The 17,902-nt window shown below is 37.4% G+C and overlaps 1 protein-coding gene across 1 annotated transcript in view; it reads right to left on the bottom strand.

Annotated features, from left to right (window-relative positions):
* DLG2 (discs large MAGUK scaffold protein 2) overlaps positions 1 to 17,902 on the bottom strand; it is a 1,224,822-nt gene that overhangs the window by 963,917 nt on the left and 243,003 nt on the right. The window lies entirely within an intron of this gene.

Raw genomic sequence — 17,902 nt, 5'->3', positions numbered from 1 at the left:
GTAATGTTGGGGGAACAAGAGAATTGCAGTGCTAGATAGGGCTACTTGTCTAGAAGAATCAGAGTAGAGATGAAAAGGTATTGGAGTGAAACAAAGTTTCAAACCTGACTCTATCCCTTCTTAGCTCCCTGGCAGATTTAGTAGCAGTTAACATTCTGAAACTATTTTTCATTTCCCAAGAACCATTTTAAATATTTTACATGTATTAACTTGTTTAATCCTCATACAAAATATAAACAATTACTAAACTTGCTTCACAGTTAAGAAAACTGAGGCCCAGAGAGGCTAAGGAACTTCAAAGTCACACGGCTAGTAAGTGGCAGAGACAAGCTTGAGAGCCATGTTCTTGAGTAATGTGCCATCTCTAAGCCTCCATACACTCCTTGAAAGAGGTTAATAGATGGCTACAATTAATAATGTATTTTTCCTTATTATAGATATTTTAGGAGGCAGTGGTAAAAAATATCACAGTGGTAAAGAATATAGGCTCAGGTTCAAGTACTGCAACCAATGACCATGGGTCAGTCTTAGGGCAAGTTATTTGACATGCCAGTGCTTCAGTTCTTTTATAGAAAAAATGATATTAACAGCAATGCCTGTTAGAATTATTGTATACATGAAATGGGAGGATACATGTGAAATGGTTATAATAGTGTCTGGAACAGAACGTACAATAAGCAATTATTTTTTTCACACATATACTCAGATATATTTAGTTTTAAAACATAAAAGCATGCTGGTGCACCTGAGTGGCTCAGTCAGTTAAGTGTCCAACTCTTGATCTCAGCTCATGTCACTATCTCATGGTTTGTGAGATCAAGCCCCGTGTCTAGGGATTCTCTTCCTCCTCTCTCTGCCCCTCCCCTGCTTACAAACTCTCTCTACCTCTCAAAGTAAATAAATAAAGTTTAAAATAAAATAAGAGCATACTATACATCTTACTTTGTGACCTGTTTTTCTCCATGTAACAATGTATATTAATGAAAATATATCTATTTCATGGACAGCATATAAGTCTAATGTATGATTATATTATAATTCAACCAACTTATACTATTATTAGACATCCAGATATTTTAAATTTTCTTTTCTAGTGTAAATAACACTGCATATGAACACCCTTATACATACATATCTGCACAGTTTACCCTAGGATAAATCCCTAAAAGTGGAACTTCTTACTTAGAAGACAGTAATCTAATTGTAATACAATGAAACCAGATAGAGGAATTAAGTGACTTATTCAAAGTCTTAAAGAACCAGGGTTAGTGCCTTAATTAGAAAAAATAGCTTCTAAAACCATAATTATATCATTATATTGTTTTTCTCAATGCAAAGATTCAAAACAGACTAGGGCCAGTGGGTTAGTAAAAGGCCATGCTAAATTTGAACCCAGATCTGTTTGATTCGAAAACTTCTTTAACTTATAAAAAGTGATTTGTATAAAGGCATCTTTCTTTTGCTTAATAAAATCTGAATAAATGGCTTAGGTGTCTTGATACATTCAAAGGAAAACCTTAAGGTGTTGAATTCTTTGCATCCTGGCGAATCACTCCTCTTCTCATTTATGTACTTCTAAGAAATAAGAACCATGGCACATCAAAGGACAATGTTGCTGAAAACTGTTACTTATGTTTGCTCCTAAGAGAGGAAAAAGTGTATTCTTCAATAATGACTGGTATGTTTCTAAACCCCAGTGTCACTCAGTCATACATCCTCAATATTTTAGGAAGACAACAAAACACGAGACTATTCTTAGAAAATAATTCTTTCATTTTTTGCAGTAAGTTGTTTCACCAACTAGCAAAACTAGATAAATACTGTTAATAAGTGCAACCTACTTCTCTCAGGTTTGGGTCAAGAGATGCCAAAATGTGTCTTCAGATAATGACCTTAAAGGAGCTCTCTGACCTGCCATTCTTAATGTGAATTTTTTCTTCCCTTTATTCTCTTTCACTCGTTTACACACAGTTCAGTTCAACAGATCACTGATTTCCAATCAATTAATTCCCTTATTCCTTAAATATACATTTTGAAGGCTTATTCCATCCTGGAAATAAAACCTGAAGACAATATTGCTTCCTCTTGTGAGAAACTCCTACTCTAGTGGATCAATAGTTTGTCCTTAACTTTTTTCTGAAATACAATGCCACACAACTCTAAACGAGGCTTAAATAGATGCTTATATATTGTGGTAAGAGAGCAGAATACACACAAAGGAAATACATACGGAACATAGGTTAACTAAAGAATGATGATAGAAGAAACTTTTTTTTTTAATGTTTACTTATTTTTGAGAGAGACAGAGACAGAGACAGAGTGTGAGCGGGGGAGATACAGAGAGAGAGAGAGAGAGAGAGAGACAGAGACAGAGACAGAGACAGAATCCAAAGCAGGCTCCAGGCTCTGAACTGTCAGCACAGAGCCTGACGCAGGGCTCGAACTCATGGGCCGTGAGATCATGACCTGAGCTGAGGTTGGACGCTCAAACAACTGAGCCACCCAGGCGCCCCAAAGAAACATTTTTAATTGATGCCAATGGCAAATTTAAAATTTACAAATTATGTAAACTTCAATATAACATAAGGAAAGGCACAGTTTAAATGTATCCATATTATGACCGCTCAACCTACTAAAAAATACAATCAAAGGAAATTTCTGTGCTATAACTGCCATAAAGAGAAACAATTATTTATCTTGAGGGAAAAGCAAGTCTAATTGGTACTTTTGGAACAAAAATAGTAGTTCGCTATTATAATGTACCCTCCTTTTCTCATTTCTTTACTAGGATCTCAGAACTTCATTTCCCTTGTTTCTTAAATATGTATATTTCATAAAGAGCTCAGACTCTTAGGAGATGTTTTGCTTACTTTCTTCCCATCTTGCATATTATTTCACAGACACGCTACACAGAATGAAAAAGATTTTAAACGAGTCTTCATTACACTTAGCAACTTCAGAGCAATGTGGAAATCAATGATTTTAATTTCTTTTTAGAAAATCATTAAAACCCTAAAGTCTTAACTTGTTTCTTTTATCTATGTCTCTTTAGCTGTCGTTATGCTATTTTGTCTTACTACAAAGGCAAAAGAGTAAGTGACTTTTGCTCTAGAGCTGGTGAAAGCTGTATGTATGGGGCTAGGATAAACCCTCATGTTTTGAAGATAAGGCAGTTTGCTTCCTGAGAGTTACATGAGTGAAATAGTGGATGAAATTAGCTATATTTACTTAGGGAAAAATATGCACCCCAAATCAGAAAAGAAGAGCAGAGCCTGGCTACAATTCCTTTACAGAAAATAGGGTCTAGTCTCAAGAAGATATAACTCAAATATAATATTACAAAAGAAAGCTATAGACTGTGCTAATCCCATCACTGGTATCCAACAGATTCAAAGGAATGATGATTAAGTGTCTGGGCTTGAAATTAGTATATCTGGGTTCAAAACCCCAGGTCTTCCTGTGTGACTGGAATATAGATCTTCCTCAACTTATGATATGGTTACATGCTGAAAAATAAACACACTGTAAATTTCAGATATTTTAAGTCAAAAATGCACTTAATACACCTACCTCACGGAACATCATGGCTTAGCTAAGCCTACCTTAAGCCTGCTCAGAACACTGACATTAGCCTACTGTTGGGCAAAATCATCTAACAGAAAGCCTATTTTATAATAAAGTGTTGAATATCTCATGCAATTTATTGAATTCTGTGCGGAAAGTGAAAAACATAATCGTTGTATGGGTACAGAATGGTTATAATGTGTATCAGTTGTTTACCCTTGGGATCACATGGCTGACTGGGAGCTGAGGCTCACTGCTGTGGCCCAGCATCACAAGAGTGCATTGTACCACATATCACTAGTCTGGGAAAGACCAAAATTCAAAATTTAAAGTACAGTTCCTACTACATGTGTATTGTTCTCAAAGCAGTGTAAAGTTAAAAACCAGGGGCACCTGGGTGGCTCAGTCGGTTGAGCGTCCAACTTCAGCTCAGGTCATGATCTCGCGGTCTGTGAGTTCGAGCCCCACATCAGGCTCTGTGCTGACAGCTCAGAGCCTGGAGGCTGCTTCGGATTCTGTGTCTCCCTCTCTCTCTGCCCCTCCCCTGCTCATGCTCTATCTCTCTGTCAAAAATAAATAAACATTAATTTTTTTTTTAAGTTAAAAGTCGAACCACTGCAACTTAAGGACTGTCTGTACTCAACCTCTTTGGCCCATCAGCATTATCATAAAGAAATAAGGATAGTAAGAATTCTCTCACAGAATCATTTTCAGGATTAAAAGAAAGATGATACATGAAAGCACATCAAACAGGGCCACGAATATGGCTAACACTCGATAAATAGTACCTCTTGTTAATATTTTAACTGGCATTTAGAGTTTTACTATTTCTGGGGTTTATAATTGCCTTTATCTTCCCTATTTCTTAACTTCAATTATTTTCAAGCTCTACATCATGTTTTTCTTGCCTTAGCCTCAATTAAAAAAATGTTTACTTATTCTGAGAGAGAGAGAAAGAGAGAGAGCACGGAGCGCGCACAGGCACTAGCAAGGGGAGGGGCAGAGAAAGAGGGAGAGAGCAGTCTCCCAAGCAGGCCCCATCCTCAGCAAGGAGCACAAAGTGGGGGCTCAGTCTCATGACTATGAGATCGTGACCTGAGCTAAAATCAAGAGTCAGAGGCTTAACTGAATGAGCCACTCAGGCATCCCCCTAATTATTTTTACACTCCACATCACTATATCTATTCTGTTAGGTCTTCTTTCATCCAGAGGCTTCTTCCACCGGGTTCTCTGACAGTTTGAGGCAAATTGGACAAGCTCCTCTCTTGTCTTGCCTTTGCAGAAAGTGCCTATCTCACAGACTAGTGGAGAAAATTATACACAATAATTATGTTAAAGGCCATGAATAATGCCAAGCATAGAATTATCCAGTTGATAGTAATGAACATTATTTTCACTCACAATGTCAGTTGCTCTTCTTTTAGCTGGCTAACCCTTAATCAGTCTTTAAGTGTTAGTTCAAAAGGGGCTTCCTATAAGAGCCCCCTGTAAGAGCCCTTTTTCATTGTCCCCTAACCCATTCCTAAACCCTTGGCCACCCCTCTAACACCCCATCTCCAGCCCTCTGCTTTCTGTCCACAAAACGCTCTATAGTTTAAGCATTGTGTCTATTGTATTGAAATTGCCTGTTGTTTGTTTGTTTGTTTCCCTCTAATGAAACTGCAAAGTGTCTGAGACCCAATATCATCTCTTACTGTAGCTCCCTTGTCTAACTCAGTGTAAAATAACATGAGTTATTTTAACTCAGGATAAGGCAGAGACTGACAAAGTTCTGTCCTTGAAGTTTTATGTGAATATCCAACAGCTTTCTTCTCTGATATCCTTAATTCAGTCTCTTTAACTTAAGCATAGTTTCCCATCCTATTATATTTTTAATTTTCTTCACCTTCACTTATAAATCTATTTCCATCATTCTTCCAATTTTTTCTGTATGCTGAGCAATGAAATGTGGAGAAGTACATTTATGTAAATAATAAAAGCAGCCTATTGTTCTGGACAGATAATTGCAAACAAAACAAAATAAAACTCCATTTCTAAAAGACAAACATAATAATAAACATGTATGTAATCTAGGTGACAATTTTTAAAGTAGCTACTTCCAAACAAGTAATTGGCTTCTGTTGCATACCTTATTCCCTATAATGTACCCCTGTGAAGGTGAACTTTTACCAAATCAGAACATTGGTATTCCTGTTACTTGTAGTGCTAAATGATTTAGGCAAGAGGACAAGTTGGGAATGCACATGCTTTAAGCGCAGGACTTAAAATAAAACTATGGTATGAGAACATTTTAGAAAATGTGGATCATGTCAGTTACTAATAATGAAACTTTGAGCCAGTTGTTTACATTCTGTAAACTTGTATTGCCTCACCTGGAAAAGGGGTAACATTACCTCCCACAGAACTGCTGAGAAGATTACATGAGGTCATCTACGAAAATGTGATTTTTAAACTTGGAAGGATAAATCGAATAGGATGCTTAAGTCTTATGAAGTCCTAAAATCAGCCAGTTCCTCCCATCCTTGCTTTCTTTCATTATTTCTAGTCATTTTGGCCTATGTCTTTCTGTCTCTCCCCAGAAATGAAGCCCTTTAGGGGCAATATTAACTTACTTCCAGAGCTTACGACTTTGGAAGGAGTAGGTTTTCTGAAACCTGATGAATGCATAAAAGAATAAAGAAGAATTGAATGAATAAAAAACAGGTAATAAAAATTAAAAAATTAAATTACTCTTCTGGCTTGAGTAAAGTATATTTGCTAAAATATTTTAGCAGAAAAGAAAAAGGTGGTTATCATGTGTTGTTAAATGCAAAACTATTCAAAGGTTATGAAAAAGAATATCTAATAAATGCCTGTAGACAAAATTTGCAGACAAAATTTGCTAATCTAAAAATCAACAAGTTCTTTGGACTCATAGGATTTGGGTATAAATATAGGAGTGTGTGCTAATCTACAGATCATTATTCATTAAGGGATAAAGTATGAGATTGGCATGTGATGGTTAAACCGTAATTAAATCCCTTATATTTAGTCTTTAGGAACAGAATGCAATTTACTCTGGACAACCAAGGAGACTGGAATTATCTTCTGGACAGTCATTCCCACACAATTATAAGGATAGGAAAATATACATTAAGAAAGAAGGGGTCTTATGCCCTTAAATATTCTTATCTAGTTTCTAATAATCAGAAACAGATCTATCATTATGAAATTATCTGAAAACCTTTTTATAATCTGTAGGTAGTACATTGTGAGGAGAGAGAGAGAATTTGGTATCGTTGAACTGTGAAATAAGGAAAATAATATTTCTCTGAGTTAACTTATAAAATCAAGACTTAAACTACCTAGATATGTGGGTTATCTGAGGATGTTAAATGTTCAAAAGTTACAGTGAAAACAGCTTTGATCTTCCTACCTCCTTTATCAAGTGTACCCACCAGTATCCATTTCCATTCTACTTTGGTGTACATGGGTTAATTGCACTTTGCCTCCTCAAACTTAGGTATAGCAATTTGACTTACATTGGTTAATGAAGTACATCATTTCATCATCGGGGAAATATGTTGTATATTGGTGGAAGATTTTTAAAACCAAGTGCAAGATCCTTTAATATTCCTTCCTCCTTGCTGAATCAGCTTCCATGAAGTGAAGCCTCTGTCATCCCTGGGTTTCTTAGCAAGAATGCTTAGAGCCAAATATCCCACTGCTCACCACTAAGAGACATGAAGTTTGAGAGATCAATGAGCCTTGGTATTTAAAGACCTGAGATTTTGTGGCTGTCTGTCCCAGTATAACCTAACCTACTCAGACACAGGTAAGCTTAAGGTCATCATGGGCTCACCCATGTAATATATGCACCAAGGGATAACAAACTAGGTAGAGAATGTGGATATCGAGCCACCTTAGAAATTTTTTCAGATTAAAATTGGTAAATTCTAGGGGTGCCTGGGTGGCTCAGTTGGTTAAGCATCTGACTTTGGCTCAGGTCATGATCTCATGGTTCATGATTTCAAGCCCCAAATCGGGCTCTGTGCTGACAGTTCAGAGCCTGGAGCCTGCTTTGGATTCTGTGTCTCCTTCTCTCTCAGCTCCTCCCTTGCTTGTGCTCTGTCTCTCAAAAAATAAATAAACATTAATTTTTTTAAAAAAAATAGTAAATTCTATTAAGTATCTTGTCCTCCTCACCAGTGTTTTATGAACTTTGCTAATATGAGTCAGTATCTCTGAATTTGACTGATTCTGGGGCTCTGCCAAGTTTCTTTTTGAGCTTTCAAAACAAAAGTGTGACAGTGAAGCTTGATAAGTTCACTAAGGTAACTCATTCCTTTTGAAGATTCTTTGAAGCCAGGTGGCTCTTTCTGACGTATCACACCTGTCACCTGTTTACTAGAAGAGTCAACAATAGTCATTGATGTTTTAAAAAAAAAATTAATGTTTGTTTTATTTTTTGAGAGAGAGAGAGGGCATGAGCAGGGAGAGAGGGAGACATATAACCTGAAGTAGGCTCCAGGCTCTGAGCTATCAGCACAGAGCCCAACATGGGGCTCAAACTCACAAACCATGAGATCATGACCTGAGCTGAAGTTGGATGCTTAACTGACTGAGCCACCCAGGTGCCCATAGTCATTGATGTTTTAAACTGGAATACCCTACTAGGGTAATGCAGTTTGTGTATTGAAAAAAGCAAACTGAGTCTCTAACACTATATCGTGCATCTATAATGTACCAGATCACACGTGCTTTTATACATATTCTACTCTATAATTCTCATGATGACTCTCTAAGGTAAATTTAATCTATACTCACTTTATAGATAAGAAATATTTAGCTTAGTTAAGTAATTTGATTGTATAACTTGCCTGGAGCCAGAATTTTAGCCCAGGTATTCTGTCTCCAAGTCCAAAAGTTGTTACACACTGTAAAGAATTCGATTGGATGTTTATTATTCAGCTAAAATTGCCCCCTATATACAATGATCTCGTAGACATGTCCCAATTTACCCTCTCTCTATGGTACTTAATTTGATATACTTTGAATGCATAATATTTCTATCATTTTATTCATTAGCAAGAATGAACAATACCCAATAATGAGACTAAATAACATAATTCCTAGGGAGCCAAAGTGAGTCATACACAATAATTTGCAAGAAATACCCAAATAACACTACAAGATGATAAATGAATATGCATTTTGACACAAATATGCTTCACTCATTCCAAAATGGCTTACACTGACTCTGCAGTCATCGACCTAATCAGTATTAATTTTTCTTGAATAAGTAGCCAATATGTATGGCTGTCAGCTGAAAGGTCTGTAATACTTCTGCTTTAAGAAAAAAAGAGGCAAAAGGGGCAGAGTGGAAGTTAATTGTGAACATAGATGCCAATATCACTTTGCCTCTATGTTTTTCGGTGCCCTCTGGTACCTCCAACCTTGGCTGCCTTTTGGCTTTGGGCTAGATTCTAACTTTGATTACTGGGCTGGATTCTTTTGACAGTAGTCTCTGCACACAAAGGACCTTAGTCTGGACCACAGAATTATCAGTTGCTCATGCCTTCAGGGTATTTAGTACCCATTTTAGGTGACACTCTGTGCTGATAGTTTCTTCTTAGGAATAGAGAGATTTTGTAGGCTGTGACAACAGAGCATCAGTTGTGCTTACTCAAAACTTCTATTGGCCTTAAAAGCAAGTACAAGGGCGCCTAAGTGGCTCAGTCAGTTAAGTGTACAACTCTCGGTTTCAGTTCAGGTCATGATCTCACAGTTTGTGGGTTCAAGCCCCACATCGGGCTCTCCGCTGATAGTGGAGAGCCTGCTTGGGATTCTCTCTGTCCCTTTCTCTCTGCCCCTCCCCCACTTGTTCTGTCTCTCTCTCAAAATAAGTAAACAAACAAAAAAGTTTTTAAAAAGTAAGCAAGTACATGTTAATGTAAGCCAACTAGTGTCACTGAAACAGGATGGGGTTGAAACTCAAATAGAAACTTACCAACAGACCATCTCTATATTTTCCTTTCCTTTGAGGTTATCAAATCTCAAAGCCTCAATTTATTTATCAGCAAAATGGGGTTATAATAATTAACTGACAGAAGTTATGTGAGAAACAAAATAACAGAAACAACAGGCCATATGAAGATCATAATACAACAGAGGTACATAGTGGGTGCTCAATAAATGTTAATTCTCATCCTCCCTCCCATCATGCTATGTTAGGTGAGGTTTGTTGTGAGCACACAGTGACCCAGACCTCTCAGTAGCTTAATACAACTTAGGTCACTTCTCGCTCACGCTACCTCACTGTAGGTCAGCAGGGCATTCTGCTCTGCGTAGTCATTCAGGGATATAAACCAACAGACTCCATATTTTGTAGCTATAGAATCTGGAACATGAGGCCTCTTCAACCTCTGTGTCAGGAAGAGATCATACTGGAGGGAAGGTATGCCTTTATGCTTTGGCCTGGGTATGATGCATATCACTTTTCCCACAATCTATTGGCCAGAACTAGTAGGAGACTAAGCAATGCACAGATGGCAGATGGGTGGGGAACACTGCTCTTTGCCATAACTTCCCTATTCTTATATCCAATATCAATAAGGGATTAAGTGGTACAAAAATAATCTGTGAACAGGCTTTCAAGAGAGCTTCAGCAAGGCTCAAACAGCTCAGATTTCAGACTCTGTTTTGTTACATCATTCCTCCAACTCAGGTTTAACCAGAGTCAGTGGGTTTCAGTTAAGATGGGCTAAAATCAACCTATGATGTTCCATTTTTCTCCTCTGAATAAACTGTCCAAAAATGGGAGCATCTTGGAGGTCCTTGCTGAATTTGCTTTTGGATAGGTCTTTCCTAGGCACACAGCAAAATTAAGTCCCCAAATGGCAAGGTGGTGTGAGTTGTTGGATTAATTATTTATACATTCATGTGAGTAAAAAGATGAATTCTATCTATCGAAAATAGTTGTAAAAATCTGCCTGAAATAACAGTTTTCATTCCCAGAGAAAGAAAGGAAGGTAAAAATCCTTTGAGCTAAGGCAGGACAGTGTCCTATGAATGTCTTTGGAGTAAGGAAGTAATCTCTGTCACTAAGGAAGTTCATTATTATTGGCTTTAAAAAACTGGGCATCCCAAGATAAAAGTGCAGAAACATCTTTCCATCCATGCAGTAGTTCACTATATAGTTATTTAGCACATGCTACATAGCAACATTAAGTTAAGCATAAGACATACAAAGACATGCAAGACTCCACTCTCAGTAAACTCACAGAAGGCAATGTGCTTTCTGCTACATTGGTGATGTAGTATAATTAATAAGCCCCCATACGAGGAGCATATAAATTCTTCTTTTTTTTTAATTTTTTTTATTTTTTTAAGTTTATTTATTTTGAGAGAGAGAGCACAAGCAGGAGAGGTGCAGAGAGAGAGGGAGAGAGAGAGAATCCCAAGCAGGCTCCATACTGTCAGCACAGAGCCCAATACAGGACTCAAACTCACAAACCATGAAATCATGTCCTGAACTGTAACAAAGAGTTGGATGCTTAATAGACTGAGCCACCCAGGCACCCCATATATAAATTCTTAATTTGACCTAAGAAGATCAAGGAAAATAATCATAAGAAATACACTCCATCAAATTGTGAATAATAAGGAAATTTTGTTTTGTTTTGTTTTCAGAAGAAATATCTAGCTGAAATATCTTAACTTCATCTACCTAATTTCTTAAGCAACCAAAAAACAACAGAAACATGGGGAAATGCACTGAATGATTAATCAATAGCAATTTAGTCTTCCTTTTCAGACTTTGGATTTGCCTGAAAGTTATCATTATTTTACTTGGTTCTAAAATATAGAGATTCCAAAAGCAACACAACACATCTGGTAATTCATGATAAACGACAAACTCAGTGTCTTTAAAATTATTGTTTACTTAAAAATATTTAGCACACTTCCTGGCATAAATAAAATGCTTGATAAAATTTAGCCACTGTGATTATATGTACACAAGGATTAGCATTATTGGCATCACAAGCCCAACAACAAAAATATGACAGAGAATATCTGTGGGTGTATACAGGTGGGAGTTTACATATATTTTTGTTACCACATTTCTAAAGTAATATCTTAGGGTGCCTGACTGGCTGAGTTGGTAGAGTATATGACTTTTGATCTCAGGGTCATGAGTTCAAGACCCACATTGGGCATACAGCCTACTTAGAAAAAAATAATAATAGCACACAGCCTAATAAATTAGGCATTTTCTGAAAGCTTTTAATTTCAACCTTTCCTAAATAGAGGTATTGTGAAACATAAATTATGACCTGCAAGATACTATAAAATACAATAAAATGCTGCCCAGGCTTTAGGGAGTTTACAAACCAGTAAAAATGTTAAGAGAAATACACAGATGGCTGTAATAAGATGGGCCAGAAGAAGAGAGTTAAGAAAAGTCAAGAAGATTCAGTGCAGGACACAGCTTGGAAAGTGAGGAAAGGCTTTTTTAAGGAGGTACCATTAAAATGACATTGAAAAATAGGGGCACCTGGGTGGCTCAGTTGGTTAAGCATCCAACTCTTGATTTTGGCTCAGGTCACAACCTCACAGTTTGTGGGATAGAGCCCTGTGTCACTATCAGCACAGAGCCTACTTGGGAATCTCTCCTTCCTTCTCTCTCTGCCACTCCCTTGCTCGCTCTCTCGCTCTCAGAGTAAATAAACTTTAAAAAATAAGTAAATAAAATAGTACTGAAAAATAGATGGGAGGATTTCAACAGGCTGAGATAAAAGAAATCTAACCAACTGAGGAAGATAGAATACATTGCAAAAGAACAAGCATGGAGGCAAAAAGTGTCTAATATATGCCAGAAAGAGAATCCATTTCACCGGAGAAAATGGATTGGTGGAAGGTGTGACTAGAGAGGCAGAGTTAGACCCAACCAGCAATGAACTTGAATTTCAGAGTAAAGACTTATTTGTAAATCTATATTTAATATTTCTGGTATTTTTTTCCTCACTGTCATGAAAGGAACTTCCAACATAGCTGCTACATTCAAGAAAACAAAAGGAAACACAAACAAGGCAGACTGAACTGGAATCTAGTCTTTTAAATTACCAACAAGCTACTGAAAGTGAAAACGGAGGAACAGATAAAAGCTCTGCAAAGTTCCATTATGACAATGGGATTGGAAAGAAAATGGGGAGAGAAGGAAGCTCCACTATCAATTAGGCACACAGTGGCCTTACTGGAGGAAATTCTTGGGATGTAAGGTGATTACAGGTTGGGTAGGAATGATGAGCTGACTTCCAGAGCTGGCTACAGTTGGTGAAAGCCTTGGTTGATGGCTGTGGTCAAAGCCAGGATGCTGAATGAGATTTGTGCTAATATCATCCTCAATGGGGAAAAATCGAGAGTTTTCCCCTTGAGATCAGGAACACAACAGGGATGTCCACTCTCACCATTGTTGTTTAACACATTGTTGGAAGTCCTAGCATCAGCAATCAGACAACCAAATGAAATAAAACACATTAAAATTGTCAACGAAGATGTCAAAATTTCATTTTTTGCACATGACATGATATTCTACAAGAGCCATTAGGCTTTGATGTCTTTGCTGTAGGGTGTATGCTTTCCAGGCTGTGACTTGTCCAGCAGAAGGATCCCTTTCCTTAGCCCACAAACAAAGGTGGTTTCCCATTTTAACTGCTCTTCTTTTTTTTATTTTTAAAAAATTTTTTTTTTCAACGTTTATTTTTTTTTGGGACAGAGAGAGACAGAGCAAGAACAGGGGAGGGGCAGAGAGAGAGGGAGACACAGAATCGGAAACAGGCTCCAGGCTCTGAGCCATCAGCCCAGAGCCCGACGCGGGGCTCGAACTCACGGACCGCGAGATCGTGACCTGGCTGAAGTCGGACGCTTAACCGACTGCGCCACCCAGGCGCCCCTTAACTGCTCTTCTTTGTGTGACCAGCACCACTCATTTTTCATAGGCAAGAACATTTGCAAAGCAGCTTAAGACACTTCCCCATCACACCCTCACTGCCTCACTGCCTCTTAGCCAGAGAGTGGGCTGGAATCCAAAGGAGTGGGGCTATGTCATAGAGGACATTCACTTCAGGTGGCTTAAAGGGACAATGATGAAACTATCCTACAGTAGGCAAAGAAGGATGATTAAGATTTCTGACAAGGTTGATAGAAATAACAAATATTATAGCTTACCTGAGGTGCTAAAAAGTGTATAATTTTTACATCTAAATGCATGTTGAATATTTATAAAATTGACCCAATAAACTAAGTATCATCTAGGCAATAAAGATATGCCTCCTCTTTTTCAAGAGTATCCAAGCAAGGTATATTAACTAGAATATGTGTGAATGAGATAATCCACCACAATTGTGCAAATGTCAATAATAACAATAGCTCACGAGGCTCAGATACATTGAATAACTTCATCCAAAATTATATGTTTAATAAATTGCAGAGAGGGCTCAAATTAGTTGTTTGGCCTCTTACCACTATATCACAGATCTATTCTGTAGGTCTTTATCTTTGAGATTTAGAGGATAAAGACATTGTAAAATTTGTGGCTGTATAAAACAAACTTCACCGTGGTCTTTTTCTCTTTTGTTAGCTATGATCTTGCTTTGGTCTAAGCAGTCATTACTTATGTTCTCAAGGATATTGGTGACTCTTTATTCTACATTTTTAGATATGGGCAACTTTATTTGTATTTGCTATGCCCTTTGAGTATTACCACTTCCTTTTTTCTGAAGCCATCCAATATTCTTGTCTAAAGTGTGCTTCCTAAATATATCCCACTAAACACTTCATTCCCTTTCTAGTGAAGGAAACACAAGGTGCCTGATGGTGAAGAAGTGCAAGTTTATTTAAATCCTCAGGGTATACTCTATTTAGTACGAATGATGTTAAATGCAGTATATATCTGATTAGCATATTTTTTTTTATCAAAACTGGACTCAACAGTTTCCCTCCTAAACCACCCACTTTTGATTACCTAACTTCTTACTGGCACTGGAGCACCAGTTTCTGCCTCTGAAAGCTTTTCTGAAGCTTCTTTTCTGGCCCCAAGTGTAATAAACTGCTAACTCTTCTCAATTCTGTTCCTATGATTTCTCTCATGTTCATCTTCTTTTCTTTAATCTCACTATCATGATCCTAATCAACACCAGGGGCCTTTAGCCATGATCTTTCAACAAGAGGCTTCGGCATTCTTGTATGATATAAAGAGTAAGGAGATGGATTTTAAGAAATTGGTTAATCTTAACAAAAGCAAAGTTTGGACATAATTTAGTTAAAATACATGAAAGAATGTCTTTCCATTCCTTTGTGTCATCCTCAGTTTCTTTCATCAGTGTGTTATAGTTTTCAGAGTATAGGTCTTTCACCTCTGTGGCTAGGTTTATTCCTATGTATCTTATTGTTTTTGGTGCAATTGTAAATGGGATCAATTACTTAATTTCTCCTGCTGTTTCATTATTGATGCATAGAAATGCAACACATTTCTGTTCATTGATTTTGTGTCCTATGACTTTACTGAGTTCATTTATCAGTTATAGCAGTTTTTTGGTGGAATCTTTCAGGTTTTCTATATAGAGCACCATGTCATCTGCAAAAGTGAAAGTTGTACCTGTTCCTTGCTGATTTGGATGCCTCATATTTTTGTTGTTGCTGTTGATTGCTGTGGCTAGGACTTCCAATATTATGTGAAATGATAGCATGAGAGTGGACATCCTCATCTTATTCCTGACTATAGAGGAAAAGCTCTCAGTTTTTTCCCCACTCAGGATGATACTAGCTGTGGGTTTTTCATATATGGCCTTTAGTATGTTGAGATATGTTCCTTCTAAACCTACTTTGTTCAGGGTTTTTATCATCAATAAATGTTGTATTTTGGCAAGTGTTTTTTTCTCCAACTACTGAATTGATCATATGGTTTTTTCTTTTACTAATATGGTGTATATCATGTTGATATCACCTCACACCAGTCAGAATGGCTATAATCAATGACACAAGAAACATCAGATATAGTGAGGACATGGAGAAAGGAAAACCCTCTTGTACTGATGGTGGGAATGCAAACTTGTGCAGCCACTCTGGAAAAGAGTAACGAGGTTCCTCAAAAGTTAAAAATAGAAGTACTACAATCCAGCAATTGCATTACTGGTATTTACCCAAAGAATGCAAAACTACTAATTCAATGAGATACATGTGCCCTGATATCTATAGCAGCATTATCTATAATAGCCAAATTATGGAAACAGCCAAAGTGTCTACCAGTTGATGAATGGATAAGGAAGATATGATACACACACAAACACACACACACGCACACGCACATGCACACTGGAATATTACTCAGCCATAAAAAATAATGAAATCTTGCCACTTGAAACAATATGGGTGGACGTAGAGAGTATTATGCTAAGTGAAATAAATTAGAGAAAGGCAAATACCACACGATTTCATGTATATGTGGAATTTAAGAAACAAAACAAAGGGAAGAAAAAGAGAGAGGGAAGCAAACCAAGAAACAGACTCTTAACTACAGAGAACCATCTGATGGTTACCAGAGGGGAGGAAGGTGGGGGATGTGTGAAACTGGTGATGGTGATTAAGGACTGCACTGGTGATGAGCACTGGGTGATGTATGGAAGTGCTGAGTCACTATATTGTACCCCTGAAACTAATATTACATGTATGTTAATTAAATGGAATTTAAATAAAATCTTAAAAACAATAAATGAGAGAAAGTCTAAGTCCATCATCATAACAACAGGACGCTAACTCACTTGCATCCCAATCTTCATGCTTTATTGAGAACAGAAAAATGGGTGGAGTTTCAGCTATTGAAAAGAAGCTTTATACCCTTGGTCTGTATGGATATGAATGTCATCCTTCAGTTGTGTTTTGGCAGAAATCATGTTTGACAATAGCCAAACTACCACTTTGCCTCTAATTTCCTTTTCTTCTAATTCATCTTATATGCTGTCAGAAGATCATTTTTCTTGAAGAACAATTCTCTGATAGTGCGGTGTCTATGCTTAAAAATATATCATGGCTACCCATAACCTACAGTGGGGCCCAAACTGCTAACATTGATATACCAAGCTCTCCTCAAACTAGCCCACTTTATTACCCAAAGTCTGGCTGGCTCCTAATAATTTCCCTTAGTCACTCTTCATTTCAACCAAACTGAAATGCTGGCACCAACCGTCCCCATTAATGCCAGTATGATGCTTGTATTCACAAAAGCCTTCTTTCCCAAATGATTTGCATGGGCTTTAATATGCATTGCAAATGCCACCTGGCCTCAGCCCAAAATCTACCTCCTCCAGGAAACCCTTCCTAACCACCCATATTAGAAATATCTTTTCTTTATAATGGTCAACATTTTCTATTATGCATTAGCATTATTTTTGCCCTTGGAGGAAGAAGATAAAGTGGAGAAGAAGAGGAAAAGGGGGTGGAGAAGAAGGGAAGAAAAATCAGAAAAGGAGAAAGGAGGAAGAGCCAAAGGGAAGATACAAGAAAATAGAAAATATCTTCAGAAATGTTTGAAGGAATTCTATTAAGAAAGAGAATGAGGGGCGCCTGGGTGGCGCAGTCGGTTAAGCGTCCGACTTCAGCCAGGTCACGATCTCGCGGTCCGGGAGTTCGAGCCCCGCGTCGGGCTCTGGGCTGATGGCTCAGAGCCTGGAGCCTGTTTCCGATTCTGTGTCTCCCTCTCTCTCTGCCCCTCCCCCGTTCATGCTCTCTCTCTGTCCCAAAAATAAATAAAAACGTTGAAGAAAAAAAAATTTTTTTTTAAAAAGAAAGAGAATGAAACGGCATTCTTTAACAAATCTTGGAAAAGAAGAATGTTAATTAATTAATAAGATGAACTCTTAAGTCAGAGTGAATGGATTCAAATCCCAGCTCTGTAGTTTGATAGATTTGTGGTGTTGGGCAGATTCTTCAGCCCGCAGTTTTCTCATCTGTAAAATGGAAATAATAGTAGCTATATCACAGGATTGTTGCCAGGATTAAATAAAATTTTATTAGTAAAATGCCTAAGACAGAATCTGGTACATGATTTTGAGTTCCTTAGTAGAAACTGCTTTTATACAGTGAAAATATTATTTTATAATTCTATTAAGACAGGAAGATGGTAAGAAAACAATAAGTATTGGTCAAGATGCACTGTTGGTAGGAATGCAAATTGGTGCAGTTGCTATGGAAAACAGTAGGGAGTTTCCAGAACTACCCTATAATCTAGTAATCACACTACTGGGTATTTACCCAAAGACTACAAAAACACTAATTTGAAAGGGTATGTGCACTCCTATGT

Source organism: Lynx rufus, unplaced genomic scaffold (genome assembly GCF_022079265.1).
Source record: "Lynx rufus isolate CCGP_SWC_20201006 ecotype Redwood Valley unplaced genomic scaffold, mLynRuf1.p SCAF_9, whole genome shotgun sequence".
Lineage (NCBI taxonomy): Eukaryota > Metazoa > Chordata > Mammalia > Carnivora > Felidae > Lynx > Lynx rufus.
This window is presented reverse-complemented; position numbering and strand designations above follow the sequence as displayed.